Source organism: Kogia breviceps, chromosome 3 (assembly GCF_026419965.1).
Source record: "Kogia breviceps isolate mKogBre1 chromosome 3, mKogBre1 haplotype 1, whole genome shotgun sequence".
NCBI lineage: Eukaryota > Metazoa > Chordata > Mammalia > Artiodactyla > Physeteridae > Kogia > Kogia breviceps.
Genome location: NC_081312.1, coordinates 146,934,491 through 146,957,602, shown reverse-complemented (window position 1 = coordinate 146,957,602; position 23,112 = coordinate 146,934,491).

Genomic DNA, 23,112 nt, shown 5'->3' with positions numbered 1-23,112 from the left:
ATTGGCACCGCCTTCAAGTTCTTATCTGTTTGTGACCAGAATACTGCTCTAATCTTCCAGTTCTGTCTGTGATAAGCCTCTCCTCTGAGCATCTGTTCTGCATACTACTGCCAGATTCATTGTGCTAAAAAATGCCTTGACCATGGCACATGTCACTCACTCCCTGCTCAGAAACTTTCAAGGACACCACATTGTATATGAAATGAAGCCTTGACTACTTAGTGTGGAAAAAAGACACGTTTCCCAAGCACATCCCAGATTGCCTTTTTCAGCTTTACCTTCTGGTTCCTGACCCAGTCTCTGCCCCAATTAAACAGATTACTCAGAGTTTCTAAATACTGAATTTTTATACAATTCCATAGTACTAAGTTATTTGCATCATTCATTTACTAATGCATCATATACTTTCTCATGAGATTTCACCTTTGGTCTTGACCTATAGTTTAAACCTATTTTGTTGCATGTAACTTGAAAAAAAAATTCATAGCAAGACTATAAACACATTAAGTATCTGTGTAAACTTTGACAAGTTACTTAAAATTTCTGCATCTTAACTTTTCAACTAGAAAATAATGGCACCATAAAGAGTATTGCTTCATAGAGTTTTCATGAAGATTAAATGAGATAATATAGATTAAGTGTCCAAGGAATACTGGCTACTCTTAATTGTAATTATGTTCATCTTGCTCACTAACTTGTATATAAAAAGTGAGTGCTCAGTAAATTTGTTTGCTTTTATATGTAATTTGAATTCTGTAATATCAGTTATTAGAGAAAAAGACTAGTAAGGGAAGGAGAGAGGTTGGTATACAAAGTAGGAAATAACAGCAAAAAAGTAAAGTCAGAAGGAAAAATTCAAACCTCTACTGTGACTTAAGATAGTAATTTCTTCAGCAATTACATTTAGAACAAATTGGAATAGCTTTGGACACCCAAATTTTTTTTGAAATCAAAGGTCCTGAGATTCTCACATTCTTATGTGTGTTTTCCATGGTATCAAAGGCAGCAAATACTAGTTATTTTCTATATTACAGAAGGTATGGGTTTCATGAAGAGTCTACCACTGTAAAATAGTCCTGAGAGCAAGAAGAGAGATAAGCCTATGACCAGTGACCCTGACTTATTCTCATTGTTTAGAGGTCTGAGTTTAGGAGGCACTTGGTAACTCTAAGGTGAGTGTCAGGATCTAGTACCTGTGCAGCTCATGAGCATAAACACTGAAAGGCAGAAGAAGTGTAGCTTCAAGAGAGGTGGAATACAAACAGTTAAAAACAGGGGAGTTGCCTGCCTGACTTTATCTAGGTCAGAACCATGTCACAGTATAAGTCCAGGTCAACTCCCTGTGTTGTGTCTTCCTGTTCTTGATCAGGGGTTCAGAGACTAAGTACTACTTTTTCAGTTTGGTGTTTCTAGTAACAGTACTTTCCTCATTGGCTCTTTGCCCCATATCCCCCTTCATTTCCTTTGATCTTAATCTTCCCCTCTTAACTTCAGCTAATAATCTAGGATGCCGTCTACCTCTCTCCTGTTTAGTCCTGCGGTACACCCAACTTGTGTCCACAGTATTGGTCTTTACCATCCTGGCTTCTACTTTATGGCATCCAGCTCCCAATGGATTCAGCAATCGACACAATTATATAAAAAAGTCCAGGGAATTCCCAGTGGTCTTTTTCAGTTTTCTAGAAGGAATTCTTAGAGTATCTGTTTATTCCAAGATGGGAGGCAGTATGGCTGATTATAGACAGCTGTTTTTACTTGTGACATTTCATACTGTAGAAAAATTTCCCCCAAAAGAGTGGATGAAGAGTCTTAGTAAAACCTGCACTGAATTCTTTGACTGATCTTGAAATCTCTAAATTTCTCAATGATGATGGTGACAGGAAGGAATTTCAATTAGGAGCGGCAAAGTGTGGCCAGCTCTAGAATCTATGGAGAGAAAACTTGAGCCTGGCTTTGCAAATTTTCCTTGAGAGTTACTGGCTTTTATATTACCTTCCTCTTAAGACCCTTGGCACTATAAGCCTGGATTAATTTCTCTCATAGTCAGTTCCAGTTGTCTGCCCTTCCGGCCCTACACACAAGCTATTATTTACTGATTTTCGTGTTTGGAATATAAAGCTTTCTTCCGTGAAAATGGAAAACTTGTCTCTTAGAAAGCAGAAATTTTTAAAAGTCTACAAGATGTGACACAAATTTCAAATGTCAAATGTAATTAGAATTATAAGACTCTAGATATGGTTTTTAAAAATCTATAAGCGTACCAAGAGAGTACTTGTCAAAGTACTTACAATTTCTGGATGCCTATTTTTAAATTGTTTCTCAGTTAATCCACATATTGTCTCCCTTTTCATTGTGATCTCCAGCTCTTAGTTCAGTTATCTAAAATGACTTGAGGACAGATGATTTACTGTAGTGCTTAATATCACATGAAAATTGACCAAAAAATAAAGCCTGTTCATATTTTCTTGCACAAAATGTGTTACTATATGTCTGTGAATATTAATGAGTGATAAAACCAAGCAATCTGTAATCTAATGGAGAGATGCTGTGACCTCCTTTTCATCGAGAATTCAGACACTAGCGAACAATTAACTAATTTGTTGCAGTATCTTTAGAACCAGAATAGATATAATAGATATTTATAGGTGATAATACTATTTGAACATTAAGATATCTTATGTTTGCAATATTGTACAAAATGATATATATTCATTGTGATGGCATGGAAGATTCTCAAGGCTTCCCCTTAGAACTTTCTATATTATAAAATGTTAATTTATGCTTATCATAATTGGTCTTTATTTAATACCTTTTCATTATTTGAAATCAATAAGTAGAAACGTTGGATGAATTGTCATTTTCTATTTAGTTAAAAAGCACAATGTCAGTGATGAGAGTTGGCTGTCTGGATAATTAGGATCCTAGTTATTTGGTTTGGGAGGTAGTAGAAATGACCTCTGGAATGTAAGTTAACCCCTTTGTAGATTGATTATTAACACCGAGAGAACTATTATGTCCCAAGATCAGAGACCTAGATCTCAACATATTATCTTTGTGAGGAAAAAAATTGGTCATAAAGAGAGTTAGAAAATAAATTACTGTTATGCAAAATCCATCTCTTTTCCCAGAAAAGCAATTCAAAGCCAGCTTTCTTCTGAAGGGAAACTAGAACATTAACTCCATGCCTTAAAGACAGTACACTTTTCATATTTCTGAGTACCAGCAGGTTTATCTTAATTATACTTTACTTACATCACTACTGCAATTAGTCTGTGTGTCCTGAGGCCTCAGCAGGTGGCTCTGGAAAAAGGTGGGGCAAGCGTGTCACAGACAACAGGAGAAAGTCAAGCTTGGGTTCGAAACATGTCCACAAAATGCACATTTCAGAAATCCCAGCACAACAAGGTGACTGTGTTTACATTTTCTCTTTTTGCTATATGCCTTAGGCTGCCTGAGGGACAGCTCTTGTATCTTCCTGATTGAGAGATGTATATCCTGCCTCTTGAGCGGCTGCCTTTGTCCTAATTAGAGAAGCTATACAACATTTGTAGTCCCTTCTGGGTTAATTACAGAGCTGTGAGCAGCTTTTGCAGAAATGAAGCAAGGTGAGTTTCAGACAAGATGTGTCTGTGTGGTTTTAATGTGTAGTGACCTGTGCAGAGGACAGACAACTTGGCTTTTCTGAACCCTCTCTCCCTCACCATCTAGTCAGGTCTGAATTTCAAGTGCTTTTCTCTTCTATTCTTCACAGGACTGTGAGCTCCTTGAGTGCAAGGCTTGTGCCATTTTTATCCTCACTGCAAAACTGGTAGAATGCTTACATATATTATTTGCAGAGGAAAGAAAGAACTAGTAAGTGAAAATGGTTCTGATGTGATACGATACAGCAATTTCCTGTCTTTGAGATTATTAACGATAAAAGATAATGGCTAAAAGAGTTTTTCTTGGTATCTCCTCTCAGAAAGAGGGGATGATATAGATTATGATTATTGATCAGAGAGAATATTCCAGGCAGAGTGAATGTTGTGGGTCAAGAGGAAATAACAAAGTAATGAGGAGAGGACAGCAAGCTGGTTTTGCTGCTATTTAAGAAGGCTTTCGGCAGTTTGGTAGGCTCTATGGAAGGAATGTGAAAATGATAAGTAGAGGACTTGCCATCAAGAGCTCTTACATCTATTGGGAGAGGGAAACTTAAACACAAATTATTATACAAAGAGCGAATTAAGGGTAGGCTGCCAAAGTCGTGAATGTGGGCTAAGTATGCATTACAGGTGGAAGGAATGAATTATAAGACTCCCCATTGCAACAGTAACGGTCTAATGAGGAGGAAATGAAAGTACATTCTACTCAAGCAAAAGGTAAAGAGATATGTTGTCAGAGAATGTATGGTGAGGAGTGGGGCTGTGGGGAGGTCTGAATTTCATGGAGTAGGCATCAAGGAGTCACTTTTTTGGTGGAAGTGGGTTGGAAAGAAGATACTATTATTTATTGCTTGCTTAATTAATTCTCCCTGTTTATTCTGATCTTACAGAGGTCAGAGACTGTTGGTGTTTTCCCTACCATTGTACACCCCAACTTAGTACAGGTCACAACACATAGCTAGTGTTCAATAAATATTTGTTGGGTGAATGAATAAAAGGCTGATATCTTCACATTGTTAGTATTTTTTAAAATTTTGACATCAAATTTAAATTTCTCAATAGATTCCTCTTGAATATATCTTACTTTTTCATCTTCACTAGTAGCCTATTCTGTGTAAAACACCATGCAAGTACTGGGGTTAAAAGGAATTGTCCTTCAAAGAAGAGGCTTGGAGCCTTATTATGGAGACAAGACATAGGCAGGTACCATGCTTGGCGTGAGTAGAACATTAGAGGATAAATTGAGCTGTTTCTTAATATCAGCATATTGTTCAGTATTTTGGAATCTGTTGAATAAGTACCTTCCCTCCAAATTGTGATCAGATATTTCTCACCTGAGCACTATGGTTCCATTTGCATTTATCAGTGAAGGCAAGGTTATGCAACCTCAATTACAGTCTTGGAAAACTGTCAACAAATTCTGATTAACAAGTACTGCTTAATTGTTAAAAAATATTAGGTAATCTTTCTGGTTCCTGCCTGAAATAATAGCCTGGGAAGAAATTCAAGGATAAAAATACGAAAATAAATAATTTATTAATCATTAGTCCAAACAATTCCTAAAGACAGCAGGGCAGGGAAATAGTCTTAAATTAAAACTGTAATTCCTCATGCTTCACCTATTCTGCCATTAAATTTATAGATTTCTTCTTTGGCAAACAGGATTTGTGCTTTGTTTATTATGCAATATAAAACCTGTTTTCTTTTTCTTTTCTTTTTTTTTTTAACTGTTGAATACAAACACAACCCAAATACAAACTAGAGAGAGGATTATTTCTGACTATGTGTTCAGATATTCCTTAATTTATGCACCATATAGGTTTTCAAAGTATCTGCAAGCTAATATCAATGTTAAATTCTCTAGAGAACTAGCTTTTTGTTTTCTGGAAAATTGTGCTAAATATCTCTGTAAAGCAAGCATCAATCCATTGATTTACTTGCTTTTTAAGTATTAACTTGCTTATATTGATGCATAACTGGACCTTTTTTGAAAACAATGACAGCATGATCACTCTGTCCTCTGTTTTTAGTTTTTTTTAAACATCTTTATTGGAGTATAACTGTTTTACAATAGTGTGTTAGTTTTTCCTTTACAACAAAGTGAATCAGTTATACATATACATATGTTCCCATATCTCTTCCCTCTTGTGTCACCCTCTCTCCCACCCTCCCTATCCCACCCCTCTAGGTGGTCACAAAGCACAGAGGTGATCTCCCTGTGGTATGCAGCAGCTTCCCACTAGCTATCTAATTTACATTTGGTAGTGTATATATGTCCGTGCCACTCTCTCACTTCGTCACAGCTTACCCTTCCCCCTCCCCATATCCTCAAGTCCATGCTCTAGTAAGTCTGTGTTTTATTCCCGTCCTACCACTAATCTCTTCATGACATTTTTTTTTTCTTAGAGTCTATATATGTGTGTTAGTATACGGTATTTGTTTTTCTCCTTCTGACTTACTTCACTCTGTATGACAGACTCCAGGTCTATCCACCTCATTACAAATAACTCAGTTTCATTTCTTTTTATGGCTGAGTAATATTCCATTGTATATATGTGCCACATCTTCTTTATCCATTCATCTGTTGATGGACACTTAGGTTGCTTCCATGTCCTGGCTATCGTAAATAGAGCCACAATGAACATTTTGGTACATGACTCTTTTTGAATTATGGTTTTCTCAGGGTATATGCCCAGTAGTGCGATTGCTGGGTCGTATGGTAGTTCTATTTGTAGTTTTTTAAGGACCCTCCATACTGTTCTCCATAGTGGCTGTGTCAATTTACATTCCAACCAGCAGTGCAAGAGGGTTCCCTTTTCTACACACCCTCTCCAGCATTTATTGTTTCTAGAGTTTTAGATGATGGCCAATCTGACCGGTGTGAGATGGTATCTCATTGTAGTTTTGATTTGCATTTCTCTAATGATTAATGATGTTGAGCATTCTTTCATGTGTTTGTTGGCAATCTGTATATCTTCTTTGGAGAAATGTCTATTTAGTTCTTCTGCCCATTTTTGGATTGGGTTGTTTGTTTTTTTGTTACTGAGCTGAATGAGTTGCTTATAAATTTGGGGTATTAATCCTTTGTCAGTTGCTTCATTTGTAAATATTTTCTCCCATTCTGAGAGTTGTCTTCTGGTTTTGTTTTTGGTATCCTTTGCTGTGCAAAAGCTTTTAAGTTTCATTAGGTCCCATTTGTTTATTTTTGTTTTTATTTCCATTTCTCTAGGAGATGGGTCAAAAAGGATCTTGCTGTGATTTATGTCATAGAGTGTTCTGCCTATGTTTTCTTCTAAGAGTTTGATAGTGTCTGGCCTTACATTTAGGTCTTTAACGCATTTTGAGTTTATTTTTGTGTGTGGTGTTAGGGAGTGTTCTAATTTCATACTTTTACACGTAGCTGTCCAGTTTTCCCAGCACCACTTATTGAAGAGGCTGTCTTTTCTCCACTGTATATCCTTCCCTCTTTTATCAAAGATAAGGTGACCATATGTGTGTGGGTTTATCTCTGGGCTTTCTATCCTGTTCCATTGATCTATATTTCTGTTTTTGTGCCAGTACCATACTGTCTTGATTACTGTAGCTTTGTAGTATAGTCTGAAGTCAGGGAGCCTGATTCTTCCAGCTCCATCTTTCGTTCTCAAGATTGCTTTGGCTATTCGGGGTCTTTTGTTTCCCCATACAAATTGTGAAATTTTTTGTTGTAGTTCTGTAAAAAATGCCAGTGGTAATTTGATAGGGATTGCATTGAATCTGTAGATTGCTTTGGGTAGTAGAATCATTTTCACAATGTTGATTCTTCCAATCCAAGAACATGGTATATCTCTCCACCTATTTGTATCATCTTTAATTTCTTTCATCAGTGTCTTATAGTTTTCTGCATACAAGTCTTTTGTCTCCTTAGGTAGGCTTATTCCCTAGATATTTTATTCTTTTTGTTGCAATGGTAAATGGGAGTGTTTTCTTAATTTCACTCTCAGATTTTTCATCATTAGTGTATAAGAATGCCAGAGATTTCTGTGCATTAATTTTGTATCCTGCAACTTTACCAAATTCATTGATTAGCTCTAGTAGTTTTCTGGTAGCATCTTTAGGCTTCTCTATGTATAGTATCATGTCCTCTGCAAACAGTGACAGCTTTACTTCTTCTTTTCCGATTTGGATTCCTTTTATTTCTTTTTCTTCTCTGATTGCTGTGGCTAGAACTTCCAAAACTGTTTTGAATAAGAGTGGTGAGAGTGGGCAACCTTGTCTTGTTCCTGATCTTAGTGGAAATGGTTTCAGTTTTTCACCATTGAGAACAATGCTGGCTGTGGGTTTGTCATATATGGCCTTTATTATGTTGAGGAAAGTTCCCTGTATACCTACTTTCTGCAGGGTTTTTATCATAAATGGGTGTTGAATTTTGTCAAAAGCTTTCTCTGCATCTATTGAGATGATCATATGGTTTTTCTCCTTCAGTTTGTTGATATGGTGTATCACGTTGATTGATTTGCATATGTTGAAGAATCCTTGCATTCCTGGAATAAACCCCACTTGATCATGGTGTATGATCCTTTTAATGTGCTGTTGGATTCTGTTTGCTAATATTTTGTTGAGGATTTTTGCATCTATGTTCATCAGTGATATTGGCCTGTAGTTTTCTTTCTTTGTGACGTCTTTGTCTGGTTTTGGTATCAGGGTGATGGTGGCCTCATAGAATGAGTTTGGGAGTGTTCCTCCCTCTGCTATATTTTGGAATAGTTTGAGAAGGATAGGTGTTAGCTCTTCTCTAAATGTTTGATAGAATTCGACTGTGAAGCCACCTGGTGCTGGGCTTTTGTTAGTTGGAAGATTTTTAATCACAGTTTCAATTTCAGTGCTTGTGATTGGTCTGTTCATATTTTCTATTTCTTCCTGGTTCAGCCTCGGCAGCTTGTGCATTTCTAAGAATTTTTCCATTTCTTCCAGGTTGTCCATTTTATTGGCATAGAGTTGCTTGTAGTAATCCCTAATAATCTTTTGTATTTCTGCAGTGTCAGTTGTTACATCTCCTTCTTCATTTCTAATTTTATTGATTTGAGTCTTCTCCCTTTTATTCTTGACGAGTCTGGCTAATGGTTTATCAATTTTATTTATCTTCTCAGAGAACCAGCTTTTAGTTTTATTGATCTTTGCTATTGTTTCCTTCATTTCTTTTTCATTTATTTCTGATCTGATCTTTATGATTTCTTTCCTTCTGCTAAATTTGGGTTTTTTTTTTTGTTCTTCTTTCTCTAATTGCTTTAAGTGCAAAGTTAGGTTGTTTATTTGAGATGTTTCCTGTTTCTTAAGGTATGATTGTATTGCTATAAACTTCCCTCTTAGAACTGCTTTTGCTGTATCCCATAGGTTTTGGGTCATCGTGTCTCCATTGTCATTTGTTTCTAAGTATTTTTTGATGTCCTCTTTGATTTCTTCAGTGATCACTTCGTTATTAAGTAGTGTATTGTTTAGCCTCCATGTGTTTGTGTTTTTTACAGGTCTTTTCCTGTAATTGTTATCTAGTCTCATAGCGTTGTGGTCGGAAAAGATACTTGATACGATTTCAATTTTCTTCAATTTGCCAAGGCTAGATTTGTGACCCAATATATGGTCAATCCTGGAGAATGTTCCATGAGCACTTGAGAAAAATGTGTATTCTGTTGTTTTTGGATGGAATGTCCTATAAACATCAATTAAGTCCATCTTGTGTAATATATCATTTAAAGCTTGTGTTTCCTTATTTATTTTCATTTTGAATGATCTGTCCATTGGTGAAAGTGGGGTGTTAAAGTCCCCTACTATGATTGTGTTACTGTCAATTTCCCCTATTAAGGCTGTTAGTATTTGCCTTATGTATTGAGGTGCTCCTATGTTGGGTGCATAAATATTTACAATTATTATATCTTCTTTATGGATCGATCCCTTGATCATTATGTAGTGTCCTTCTTTGTCTCTTGTAATAGTTTTTATTTTAAAGTCTATTTTGTCTGATATGAGAATTGCTACTCCAGCTTTCTTCTGATTTCCGTTTGCATGGAATATCTTTTTCCATCCCCTCACTTTCAGTCTGTAAGTGTCCCTAGGTCTGAATTGGGTCTCTTGTAGACAGCATATATATGGGTTCTGTTTTTATATCCATTCAGCCAGTCTGTGTCTTTTGGTGGGAGCATTTAATCCATTTACATTTAAGGTAATTATCGATATGTATGTTCCTATTACCATTTACTTAATTTGTTTCGGGTTGTTTTGTAGGTCTTTTCCTTCTCTTATGTTTCTTGCTTAGAGAAGTTCCTTTAGCATTTGTTGTAGAGCTGGTTTGGTGGTGCTGATCTCTCTCAGCTTTTGCTTGTCTGTAAAGGTTTTAATTTCTCCATCAAATCTGAATGAGATCCTTGCTGGGTAGAATAATCTTGGTCGTAGGTTTTTTTCCTTCATCACTTTAAATATGTCCTGCCACTCCCTTCTGGCTTGTAGAGTTTCTGCTGAAAGATCAGATGTTAACCTTATGGGGATTCCCTTGTGTGTTATTTGTTGTTTTTCCCTTGCTGCTTTTAATATGTTTTCTTTATATTTAATTTTTGACAGTTTGATTATTATGTGTCTTGGCGTGTTTCTCCTTGGGTTTATCCTGTATGGGACTCTCTGTGCTTCCTGGACTTGATTGACTATTTCCTTTCCTATATTAGGGAAGTTTTCAACTATAATCTCTTCAAATATTTTCTCAGTCCCTTTCTTTTTCTCTTCTTCTTCTGGGACCCCTATAATTCGAATGTTGGTGCATTTAATGTTGTCCCAGAGGTCTCTGAGACTGTCCTCAATTCTTTTCATATTTTTTTCTTTATTCTGCTCTGCAGTAGTTATTTCCACTATTTTATCTTCCAGGTAACTTATCCATCCTTCTGCCTCAGTTATTCTGCTATTGATCCCATCTAGAGTATTTTTCATTTCATTTATTGTGTTGCTCATCGTTGCTTGCTTCCTCTTTATTTCTTCTAGGTTCTTGTTAACTGTTTCTTGCAATTTGTCTATTCTATTTCCAAGATTTTGCATCATCTTTACTATCATTATCCTGAATTCTTTTTTTTTTTTTTTTTTTTTTTTTTTTTTCTTTTTGTGGTATGCGGGCCTCACTGTTGTGGCCTCTCCCGTTGCGGAGCACAGGCTCCGGACGCGCAGGCTCAGCGGCCATGGCTCACGGGCCCAGCCGCTCCGCGGCATGTGGGATCTTCCCAGACCGGGGCACGAACCCGTGTTCCCTGCATCGGCAGGCGGATTCTCAACCACTGCGCCACCAGGGAAGCCCCTGAATTCTTTTTCAGGTAGACTGGCTATTACCTCTTCATTTGTTAGGTCTGGTGTGTTTTTATCTTGCTCCTTCATCTGCTGTGTGTTTTTCTGTCTTCTCATTTTGCTTATCTTACTGTGTTTGGGGTCTCCTTTTTGCAGACTGCAGGTTCGTCGTTCCCGTTGTTTTTGGTGGCTCTCCCCAGTGGCTAAGGTTGGTTCAGTGGGTTGAGTAGGTTTCCTGGTTGGGGGGATTAGTGCCTCTGTTCTGGTGGATGAGGCTGGATCTTGTCTTTTTGTTGGGCAGGTCCACGTCTGGTGGTGTGTTTGGGGATGTTGGTAGCCTTATTATGATTTTAGGCAGCCTCTCTTCTAATGGATGGGGCTGTAGACCTGTCTTACTCTTTGTTGGGGATAGGGTGTCCAGCACTGTTCATTGCTGGTCCTTGAGTGAAGCTGGGTCTTGGTGTTGAGATGGAGATCTCTGGGACATTTTCGCCATTTGATATTGCGTGGAGCTGGGAGGTCTCTTGTGGACGAGTGTCTGAGGTTGGTTCTCCCACCTCAGAGACACAGCCCTGGTGCCTGGCTGGGGCACCAAGAGCCTTTAATCCACACGGCTCAAAATAAAAGGGAGAAAAAATAGAAAGGAAAGAAAAGGAAGGAAAGAAAGAAGGAAGGAAGGAGGGAGGCAGGGAAGGAAGGAAGGAAGGAAGAAATGAAGGAAGGAAGAAAGCAAGAAAGGAAGGAAGGAGGAGAGGAAGAAAGGGAGGAAGGAAGACAGGAAGGAAGGGAGGAAGGAAGGGAGGAAAGAAGGGAGGAAGGGAGGAAAGAAGAAAGGAGGGAAGGAGGGAAGAAAGGAAGAAAGAAAGGGAGAAGGCAACATAAAGTAGGATAAAGTATAGTTACTAAAATAAAAAATAATTATTAAGAAGAAAAATTTATATTAAAAAAAAACACAGAAAAACGGGTCGGTCTAACCCTAGGACAAATGGTGAAAACAAAGCTATACAGACAAAATCTCACACAGCAGCACACACATATACACTCACAAAAAGAAAAAAAGGGGAAAATAATAGTATATCTTGCTCCAAAAGTCCACCTCCTCAACTTGGGATGATTCGTTGTCTATTCAGGTTTTCCACAGATGCAGGGCACTTCAAGTTGATTGTGGAGCTTTAATCCGCTGCTTCTGAGGCTGCTGGGAGAGACCTCCCCATCTCCTCTTTGTTCACACAGCTCCTGGGGCTCAGCTTTGGACTTGGCCCCGCCTCTGCGTGGAGGTCGTCCGCCCTTCGCTCAAACAGGACTGGGTTAAAGGAGCAGATGATTCGGGGGCTCTGGCTCACTCAGGCTGCGGGGAGGGAGTTGCACGGGTGCGGGGCGAGTCCGCGGCGGCAGAGGCCGACGTGACGCTGCACTGGCCCAAGGCGCGCCGTGCGTTCTCCCGGGGAAGCTGTCCCTGGATCCCGGGACCCAGGCAGTGGCGGGCTGCACGGGCTCCCGGGAGGGGCGGTGTGGAGAGTGACCTGTGCTCACACACAGGCCTCTTGGTGGCAGCAGCAGCAACCTTAGCGTCTCACACCCGTCTCTACTGTCCATGCTGACAGACGCGGCTCGTGCCCGTTTCTGGAAAAGTCTCTTGTCTCTTCGGCAGCTCCGCGCCCGTTTCTGGGGCTCCTTTAAGCGGCGCGCTTAATCCCCTCTCCTCGCGCCCAGGAAGCAAAGAGGGAAGAAAAGGTCTCTTGCCTCTTTGGCAGCTCCAGACTTCAACCGGACTCCCTCCCGGCCAGCCGTGGCGCACTAACCCCTTCAGGCTGTTTTCACTCTGCCAACTCCAGACCTTTCCCTGGGATCCAACTGAAGCCCGAGGCTCAGTTCCCAGCCCCGCCGGCCCCGGCGTGTGAGCAGACAAGCCTATTGCTGGTGAGTGCTGGTCGGCACCGATCCTCTGTGGAATCTCTCCGCTTTGCCCTCCGCACCCTGTTGCTGTGCTCTCCTCCACGGCTCCGAAGCTTCCCCCCTCCGCCACCCGCAGTCTCCGCCCACGAAGGGGCTTCTAGTGTGTGGGAATCTTTCCTCCTTCACGGCTCCCTCTCACTGGTGTAGGTCCTGTCCCTATTCTTTGTCTCTGTTTATTCTTTTTTCTTTTGCCCTACCCAGGTACGTGGGGAGTTTCTTGCCTTTTGGGAGGTCTGAGGTCTTCTGCCAGCGTTCGGTGGGTGTTCTATAGGAGAAGTTCCATGTGTAGATGTATTTCTAATGTCTCTGTGAGGAGGAAGGAGACCTCCGCGTCTTACTCTTCCGCCATCTTTAAGCCGTCCTGTCCTCTGTTTTTATTTATTTATTTATTTTTTTATTTTTTTATTTTATTTTTTATTTTTTTTGTCCTCTGTTTTTAAAAGGAGCTCTCCTAGGTACAGACGTGTAACACTGTAATACCCCTGCATCTCCAGTTTGGTGGAGATCTCTGGAACTGTCATAATATGGAAATCAGGGAAAGAATTGGGCTAAAATGTCTAAGACCATATTCACGATTCTTTCTGATTCTGAGCACTATCCCTAAGCAGGGTAATGACGTAGGGATTACTTAATTGAGGAAGAACATGTGAAGGGAGAACAAACCAGCTTGTCCAGAAGGTAAACAAGCCATGACAACTCTGAGTATCTCTGCCTCCTCACCTTAACCCAATTCTCCTTCCTTTCCCCCTTCCTTCCTCCCTTCCTTCTTCCTTCCATTCTTTTCTTTTTCTAAATTTTTTTTGTCCATCTCTCTATTAAAACATGCCTGTTTTTGTCTCATTTCCTTAGTTATTTGGAATGTTTTAAATTATTCTAAACATGTAGATAATTATTTTATGTATCCACAGAATCATCTATGAAAGCAAGACCGTGAATAAAGAATAAAGAAAGAATGATAGAGCTTTCAGGAGAACCCAACAAATATTAGGGAGTTTAATTGCAGAGCAGGACAGGGGACTGCTTTGCCGTCTACTGGCCATGAAATTGGTGACAGAACTTTAGCTTCAATTGGGATATTCATATTTGTTTATAAGGGGTTTATTGGAGTCACCTAAGTGTTATGTAATAAAATTTGAGTCTTTTATTTTTAAAACTTTTCAGTAATGATATATGTACATATCTTTCTTACCTCATACTGTCTTGCAAAAATTGTAAGTTTTCTTTGTAGTTTTCTTTTTATTGTGTAAATGATTTAAGTTGAACATGTAGACAATGAAAAAAAATAGTTTAAAGAAAAATAAGTTAGGTGTGTTAGAAGTAACAAAGGACTTTTTATTTATTTGGTAAGATTTCAGGGCCATGAAGTTCTCTGTTTGGAAAAATGGAAACAAAAAACAATACAATCCTTATCCTTCTTCCCCCATAATACTGATGCTTTAATTGTGAGTCTAAAATTCTTCCAAATATCCAAGGAAAGTACATAAGTTAGGTTGCATCAGTTAGTAACATCTATAGTCATCAGATTCTTTCTTGAAAGTTGTGGTAGATCAGCTAAGACCTGAGTAATTGCCTACTTGAGGCCTCGAGAGAGTGGGGCAGAAAAGGTGAACAAAGATGAGGCCAGGTTGTTGGGAACCAAAAATGTACACTTCACAACTTTGTATATTTAGGGCTAGGCATTTCTGGGCCCCTCAGTTCCAAGGCTCAGACCATCTGGCTGAGAGCTCTATCAGATGCTAGGAAACCTTTCATTTAGTATAGTGTTCCATATTTGGACACAGCTAGGACATGAAGAATCTATCTTAGAGATACAATTTCTAATGAAGATCCATCAAGAATTAATTTCTTAACTTCTGTACAATATATCAATACAATGCCTTTTCAGTAGAATATTTACTACATCTATATTTAGTATATTCAGTAGTATATTTAAATGGATAATCAGGCAATTTAAATTCAAATTATGTTCTCCCTGACATAAGTATTACTTCTTATATTTTGCCAATTATCTATATAAAAAAGTTATATAATGTGAAGGCTTTGGAATTTCATATTCTGTATTCAGATGTAGGCACTACCACTTTCTAGAATTGTGGTGTTAGGCAAGGTAGTATAGTACATTTTTTAGAGGATTGTTTTCCATGATTTAATGAGATAACTTTTAAAATACTCTGCGTAGTGCCTGGAACAGAGCAAGCAAATATTAAATGGCAACTACTACTATTAATATTTGTTATCCATTAGCTGTCTCTGCTACTTACGATATATTGTGACAATAAAGAAAATATATTTTGTAGACCTGGAGTCACATAACCTGAAGATCAAAACTAGGGCATACTTAGGGACACCTAAACACCTGTGAACTGGTGTCTGTGCCAATCCAGGAACCAAGACTCCCTTCAGCTGAGGGCCATTCCAGGGGTTGACTCAGGGGATGTGTACCTTGGTCCTGAAGGTATCACGCTCTAGCATCCATCATAGTCTGCCCTGTGTGCCTCTCAGACACTCTTGCTTCATATCTCAAGTTAACCATCTGGGATAGCTTGCTGGTCTATTATCCCGGGGAAACTTACATGAACAAAGTTATTGGAATGAGCTAGAGCCCTAGTAATCACAACTGCCCTCAAGACTACGACCCATCATCTTCCTCCTACACCTCGCATTTTAGATGTCTCCTACCAATGGCTAGCACTTCTGCTGGTCTAGCTGTCTTACCTCCTGGACTGACCCAGATTATCATCCTTGAATGATCTGAGACCTCAGTCATCTTGCCATTCTTATCCATTTACCATCAAATCTGGCAGGCGATTGTGAAGAGTTTCCTCAGTGGCTTTTCTGGGTGCCAGATGTGTTCCTCCTTGTTTACATAATGTAATTTTGGCCCTACATTCTCCTAATGATCAGAGTCAATTCCTCCTGCCATAAGTTTAAAGAGACCGAATGGAAACCATATTTTAAAACTTCATGGTTCTTTCGCTGTGTGTCCTAATAGAAGCAGTCCCACTCTTGGAGTCAGATGCTCTATAATCAGAGAAACCTAAGTTGTAGGGATGGGAAGTACAAATATTCCAACTGGAACATTGACAGTGATAATAAGTAGGGCCACTTCTTGGTTTCCAGACCTATGTATTCTGTCTACTGGGGGCACAATACCATGTGATGGTCATGGATTTAGAATATATGCTGCATTCTTAAGTATGGTACTCCACTCCACCAGGGTATCATTTTTAAGCTGACACTTCAAATGTGTTTTCAAAGGCTATTATTATTAAAATTATTAGGCTGGAATTTTCTGGGTTTTGATGTGGTATGTCATAGAACTAGTGGAGTCCATGGTAAGGAGCACACAGCTGCACAACCACTACTGTAAAGTAGTCCCCTTGGTCAAAGATGAAATTATGTGGGTGAGAAAGGCAGATTTATATCTGGAATTGTGTTGATTCCAGTAAGTGCAGCACTGCCCTTTCCAGAGTAGAAGTTCAATGTAATCAATCGCTACCAAGTGACTAGTCGATATTCTTGAAAGACGTTGTATCAGGTACTCAGCATTGATCTCTCTTGCTGAAGGGTTAGGCATTCATCAGCAGTAGTACCAAGCTCAACGTTGGTGAGTAGGAGCCCATGCTGGTGAGTCCATGCATAATCTCTGTCTCAACCACTTTTGGTGAAACCATTGTTTACTTGCTTATTTGTTGCTACTTCCATAGTGAATACTCTCTGGTGGCCATAACATGCAACTCAAAAAATTTCGCACTTTGAGCTCTTTCCCTTAAATCCACCCACATGCCTCTTCTGTAGAGTTCTTTGAACCTGATCTTCCAATTTTTCTTCTTGCAGGGTCCTGTGAAATCAGGCAAGCAATTCACCACTGCTCATGAGTCCATGTACATTCTTACCATGGGCCACTTCTCTTTCCACACAAAGTGGATGATCAGGTAACCTACCCCAAATTCTACCTGTTGGGAGGATTTTCCCTCACTGCTGTCTTTCAGTGCCATGTTGAGTGCAATAGTATAGCAGTAGTCCATTTTCTTGGACTATCCACGTATTGAGATACCCACATACTAGACAACATGTCCATGCACTAAGTTCAGATATTTTTTTCTTCTTCCCTTAGCCACTAACAAGGGATATCTTCCAACAGGGAAGTAAACACACTCGCACACGCACACATACATATACCCACACACTGAGGGAGAGACACTGGTGAATAGTAGTGAATGTCCAAAGTCTATGTCATGCGGCTTACTTGTGCCCTGTGACCCTAGTCCTGTCTGATAATCCCAGATATACCATTTCCATTTTTCAGTGGATTGCTATTGGGTTCACCCAATCTTATGATTTAGTGAGTGAGACAGAACTCAGCTCATGATAGGTAGTTCTGGCAGCATGATCAAGTGATGCTACATGCTCAAGTGCTTACATATTTGGACCCAGTTGCAGATTGAGAATTTTTAAAAAATAGTATATAGGTCTCCTCTGCAGATGTCATGACCTTTCTCCAGAATCCAGGGGTCAACATTATCCTGTTGGGGTTCATCATAAATTCCACAAGGTAAGTTTTTCACCATGGATGTCTCTTTTCATAGCGTCTGAACTATGTTAGTCTTTCATATAGCATATGAGTCAGAGTAGTACTCTCAAGTATGGATTATATTACTTCCAGAACCAGAAGAGACTACCACACTTTGGATGTGAGAGGCATTGATTTATTTTTTCCTTTGGAAGGAATAGCAGGGTATCCTCTAGACTACTTCTGAAAACTACACTGGTTTGAGCCTCTGAACCATGATAAGGTTATTCTATCTTTGGAACTCATGTATTTTATCAAGGCCTTCTTGTTCAACTTCTTGTTACTTTTTGCTCACTAGATCCAATTAACAGGATATCATCACTGTAGTGGACCAATGTGATGTTCAGAATACGCAGATGGTCTAGGTCCTGGTACGTGGTGAGAAGATGGTGGTACGTGGTGTCATGATGGGAAGACACAGCCCAGGGACAAGATTATACATGCTTGTCTGCCCCTCCTGAATTTGAACTGCATCTGAACCATTTTCCTTTTAAGGATAGAAAAGAATAAATTTGCTGGTTCAATGACCATATACCATGTATCAGAGGCTATGTTAATCTACTCTAGCAAAGATATCACATCTGCACACCAGCTGCAACTGGGATGACTACTTTTTGAATTTGTGGTAGTTCACTGTCATCCATTAGGATTGATCTGGGTTTTGTAGGGGCAAATCTAGTGAACTAAATGAGGTGAGCTGAATATGGATATGATGGAGACAGCCATCACTTAAATCTTTAAGGGTAATACTAAACTTTGTGTTCCCCAAGATGTGATAATGTTTTTTAATTTACTCGCCTTCCCCACTATGATAGCTCTAATCCCACAGGCCCAGGAATCAATGCAGAGGTTCTGCCAGCTACCATATGTGTTCATTCCAGTTATGCATTAAGACTGAAGGAATTATCACTGGGTGAGTCCAGGGATCCAGTGGACAGACTGAGATTCATAGCTGAGCTAAGTACATTTAGTACCTTCTCTCATATGCTCCTACTCTGAAAGAGGGTTCAGTTCGCTTAGTATCGGTGCCAACTCAGACTGTGTCTCACAGTCCTCAAAATGTCTGGATATTCTCTTTTCCCCAGTGTATGGTTATACAAGTAAGGCCCTTTGTTGGAGGTCTATGGGAATCATTACCATATTCATTTGTCATAGTAGTGGGGTCCACACCTCATGGAGACCTGACCTCTCCTCCAGTCACTGGGTTCTGGATTTAAGTATTGGCTTTGGTCCAGAAACTAGGCAAGAGATTTATCTTCTTACTGGGGAAGCTGTCCTTAATTCTCTATCACATATCCATAATTTTTTTCTTATGTAAATTAAACAGTATCTGTGGAGGGGTGTGCATCTATCTTGCCTCTAGGAACTGCATTCTCTTAATCATCTCTATAGCTCTCTCTGAGTTGCCTCATGGCTGCCACCCCACCATTGCAGCTTATTATGATAGTTTCACCCACTTTGTTTTTGATAGTTCAATGCTACTACCTCACCTTAATTGTTTGGGGATTCTATTATTGCTATTGTTAGTTGAGCCTAGTTCTGTAATGTCTCTGGCCTAGAGAAGATAGTCATCACTGAGATACTCAGTGATGCCATTGGGAAACTCACCACTGCATTACTTATCTCATTGATAAATGACGTGTTTTCCCATGGAAAATTTTTTGGCTGGTCAGTTCTTTGGCTTTATATAGTATATCTACTCTAGTACACCCACTTCTTTGAGACTTACAAACTCTTTTTCTACTGTGTGCTATATTATTTCTACTTGATATAGACCATAACATTTTCCAAGCCTCCAAGAATCACTGTAAAGTTGTGTTAATACTGTCTCCCATGATCTTTGCCAGGTGTTAAATTCAATATCATAGAAGATTGCTTCAATAGCAATAAATTCTTCCCTATCTAACTTTATATACTTACACATGGATCTAATACTCACAGAATCCAGTTCATAAGTACTCTGTCAGTTCCTATATGTTCCTATTGGTGTGTATATGTTGGTGAGGTCCTTCAATTTCTTCAACATATTGTCTTTTTGCTCCCTTAACAGAGTCCAGTTTTATTCAGCTGGATTATGTTATGACTTTTCCCTAGTTATCAGTCGGGAGGTCCATGGGAGTGTTTTTGGTAGATCTTGATGGAGGGTGCACAGATTTTCTTGCAAGTGTTTAAGCAAGGGTGGAGCACTAGCCACTAACAGGGGGAAGAGGCCACTTTTGTAGTCTCAGAGGATCCAGGGGAATCTGAGGATTAAAAAGTTTCAAGTGAATCAACCCAGATGTCCCCAGCAAATCACTCATAGTCCCATTTTCTCCCAATTAAGGCCCCAACCTTGGCATAGACAACTTGCCTCAATTGAGAATTAAACCTTCTCTGGATCTCTGCCACTCTTATGATTAATTCCTAGGTCTGATGCTCAGCTTTTTTCTGCATCTGCTGCAAGAGGTGAGAATTTCTTTATCTGGTGACATGGATGTCTGCTGTCTTTACATTTAGCCTTAAATTGTTGACTTATCACTCTAAGCCTTTCGATGTCTTTCTCTACTGCATTAAGAGGCCCCAGCAACAGCTATTCTATTTCACAGTGCTAATCACTTCCTCTCCTCAACCTCTAAAATACTTTAAGCTGTTGTACATACAAGTTCATCTCCTTCCACTGGTATCACACCCTAGTCTACCACTTGTGAATATTTTAACAACATCCTGCTGCACAGTACACCATTGGCTATCAGTTTTCTACCTGGCGTCAGTGACTGGGCCCTCATTGCCAGTCCGACAGAGAGGATTCAGGTAAAATATCTCATTTTAGAGCTACTTCCTCCGTACTCCCTTCATACGAACTTTTTAACGTCAGGTTTCCTGGGAAACAGACTATGAAACAGAGATATATGAGCAGAGCTTCTTTGGGGAGAAGCTGAGTCACAATGCATTTGCAACAGTGGCCTCAGCCAATCCTGCATGGCCTTTGTGTTAAAGATCCTAGGATGGCCTCTGTGTTAAAGCAACAGGTCTAGGCATTTGGGTGCCCATGTCAATTAGTCACTGCATGTGGGCCGACCCAGAGGAGGGGCAATAACCCCTTGGCCTCTGGCATTCTCGGAGAGTGACTCAGCTACGTGCCTTTGGCATTTGGGTGAATGAGTGACTTTGTCCTGGAGGGGGTGTTTGTGTGGCATACCACAGCTATACCATACCTTTCCTTTAATCTTGAGGGTAGACTTGGATGGGAGGTTGGAATGCAAATATTATAGTCGAGATTACTTTGATTTTAATATCAAGGACATACAGAAAGTGTATGTGCTCTTGGAAACCCCTTCTGTGTTCTTTTTTCTACAACACAGCAGTTTACTCAGAAGGCTTTTCACTACTAATTATTTAAAAATTATTTTTATATTATATTTTAAAATGTATTAAAAATTAGCAGATTATGGTTCCTTGTTGTCAAAGATCATGTCTCTAATTTCCTACATCATTGCTCTGAGTCTTTGCTTTCTAGCTGTCATCAAGTCCTAAGGAAAAGGTCTGGGCTTTGTCAGGGGGCCAGGTAAACACAGGTACAACCAGAGACTGAATCTTAGTGTAATTTTATGGGAGGGAGGAAAGGCTTACCTTCATTTGTGAACAGGGGCTTTTGAAAACTTGAATTTCGATAGACATTGTATATTGTATGCCTGTGGTTATTTGAGATATAAAAATGTTTGCATTGCCTTCTTAATTTCTTCCTATTTTCTTATTTCAATTATACCAGCACCTAGACTTGTCATAGATCAAGTTAACAACTGATTCTCTGGTGATTACTTATTCTCAGATGCTCTTTGAAGTAAGAGCTGGCCAATGCTAAGCATGTTTTAGTTTTAAACTGAAGAGACTTTCCATGTATAATTTAGTATTCCATAATAAAAAATATAAGAAATTTTTAAAGAAGTGAACTTGTTATGTTGAATTCTTTATTGGGGGCATGTATTGCTTATCGTTATATAGAATGTGCTCTATTTTAGCTGGAAAAGTTAAAAGATGTCTTGCTATTAGGCAGTTTGAAATAATTTATTTATACATTTACTTTAAATATACCCTGTGATATAGGAAAAGGATGAAATTGCCCCTCTATTTAATGAAACACTAATGTTAATTTTACTTATAATTGCCACACCCATTTTGCTTGCATGCTCTAAAGCATAAGTAATTGACTTTCACCCAAAAGTTGGAATCAAATGAAGTTCCATTGAATGAGGAGAATTGCACTGAATCTAATACTCTCAAAGGGAAAGGGAGGGAGGATGCTAATTATGTAAGCATCTAAGTTTTGCTCTGTTGGCAGGCTGTACAACACTCATTAGAATTTAAAATTCTCACTTTTACTACAGAATAAGGACACATCTAGAGTTATACAATCAGCGAGGTGAGAAGAACAGCTAGGAAGTCACATCAGTAGTTAAGTGTAAAAGTCTGTGGTGAGGATTAAGTGAATATATGTTCTTTAATATATTCTTTCCTTTTAACATCTTTATTGGAGTATAATTGCTGTACAATGGTGTGTTAGTTTCTGCCGTATAATAAAGTGAATCAGCTATACATATTCATATGTCCCCATATCCCCTCCCTCTTGCGTCTCCCTCCCTCCCACCCTCCCTATCCCACCCCTCTAGGTGGCCACAAAGCACCGAGCTGATCTCCCTGTGCTACGCGGCTGCTTCCCACTAGCTGTCTGTTTTACATTTGGGAATATATATAAGTCCATGCCGCTCTCTCACTTTGTCCCAGCTTACCCTTCTTTAGTATATTCTTTAGAGTACAGTGTTCTTAAGAGTACAGTGAGGGGAAATTTTAGTACCTCCATAAAAATGTTTAATTTTTTGTGGATTTTTATTTTATAACGAAAGGCAAAGACCTCAAATGAACATGGATGAGGGCCTGAACTCAGGCAGTTGCTCCTGGAATGGAAAGGAGGTGTGGAGAATGAGAGAAATAGTCAAGTTTAGGACCACAAGATTTAGAACCAGTTAGAAGTTTGGGGCGAATAAATAGAGGAAGCAAAAGTGAACCTGGAGTTCTAGTCTGTATACCTAAGAGAATGTTGGCTTTGCTAATTAGTACTGTACAAGAAATTTAGAGAACTTTGTAGTTTATGGATGAAGATGAATATGTTGACTATTGAATTCAAATATTGCATTTGAGATGTTAATAGTCATTCAGACTAAACTGATCAACCAACAAACAGGAATTCATACAAAGAAGAGAAGCTAGATGCAGACATACTAATTTGGTAGTTAGAAGAGAGGGGAATAAAAGAAGTCTGAAAAGAGGAAGAGAGACCAGTGAAGGACCTTGTTAGGGCCTCTTTGTAAAGAAGAACACACACTTATTTACGCTAGTGTCTCACAATCCCTTAGACAAAACTCATAATGGCCCCAGACACAGACCTAAAGAGCAATCAGAAACACAGGATCTGCTCCTTCTGTGGCCCTGTGGTCTCTTATTTCTGCTTTTGATGACCTGTCTGCATGCTTTTTGTTGTTGTTATTCTGAAAATATGTTTTCACTGCTCAGTTTTTCCAAAGATCAAAGATTGATTGGTCAGGTCACAACGTTATATCACTTTCTTGTTGAAATGCCTGAAAAGATCTGACACAGTCTCCATGTTCCAACTCC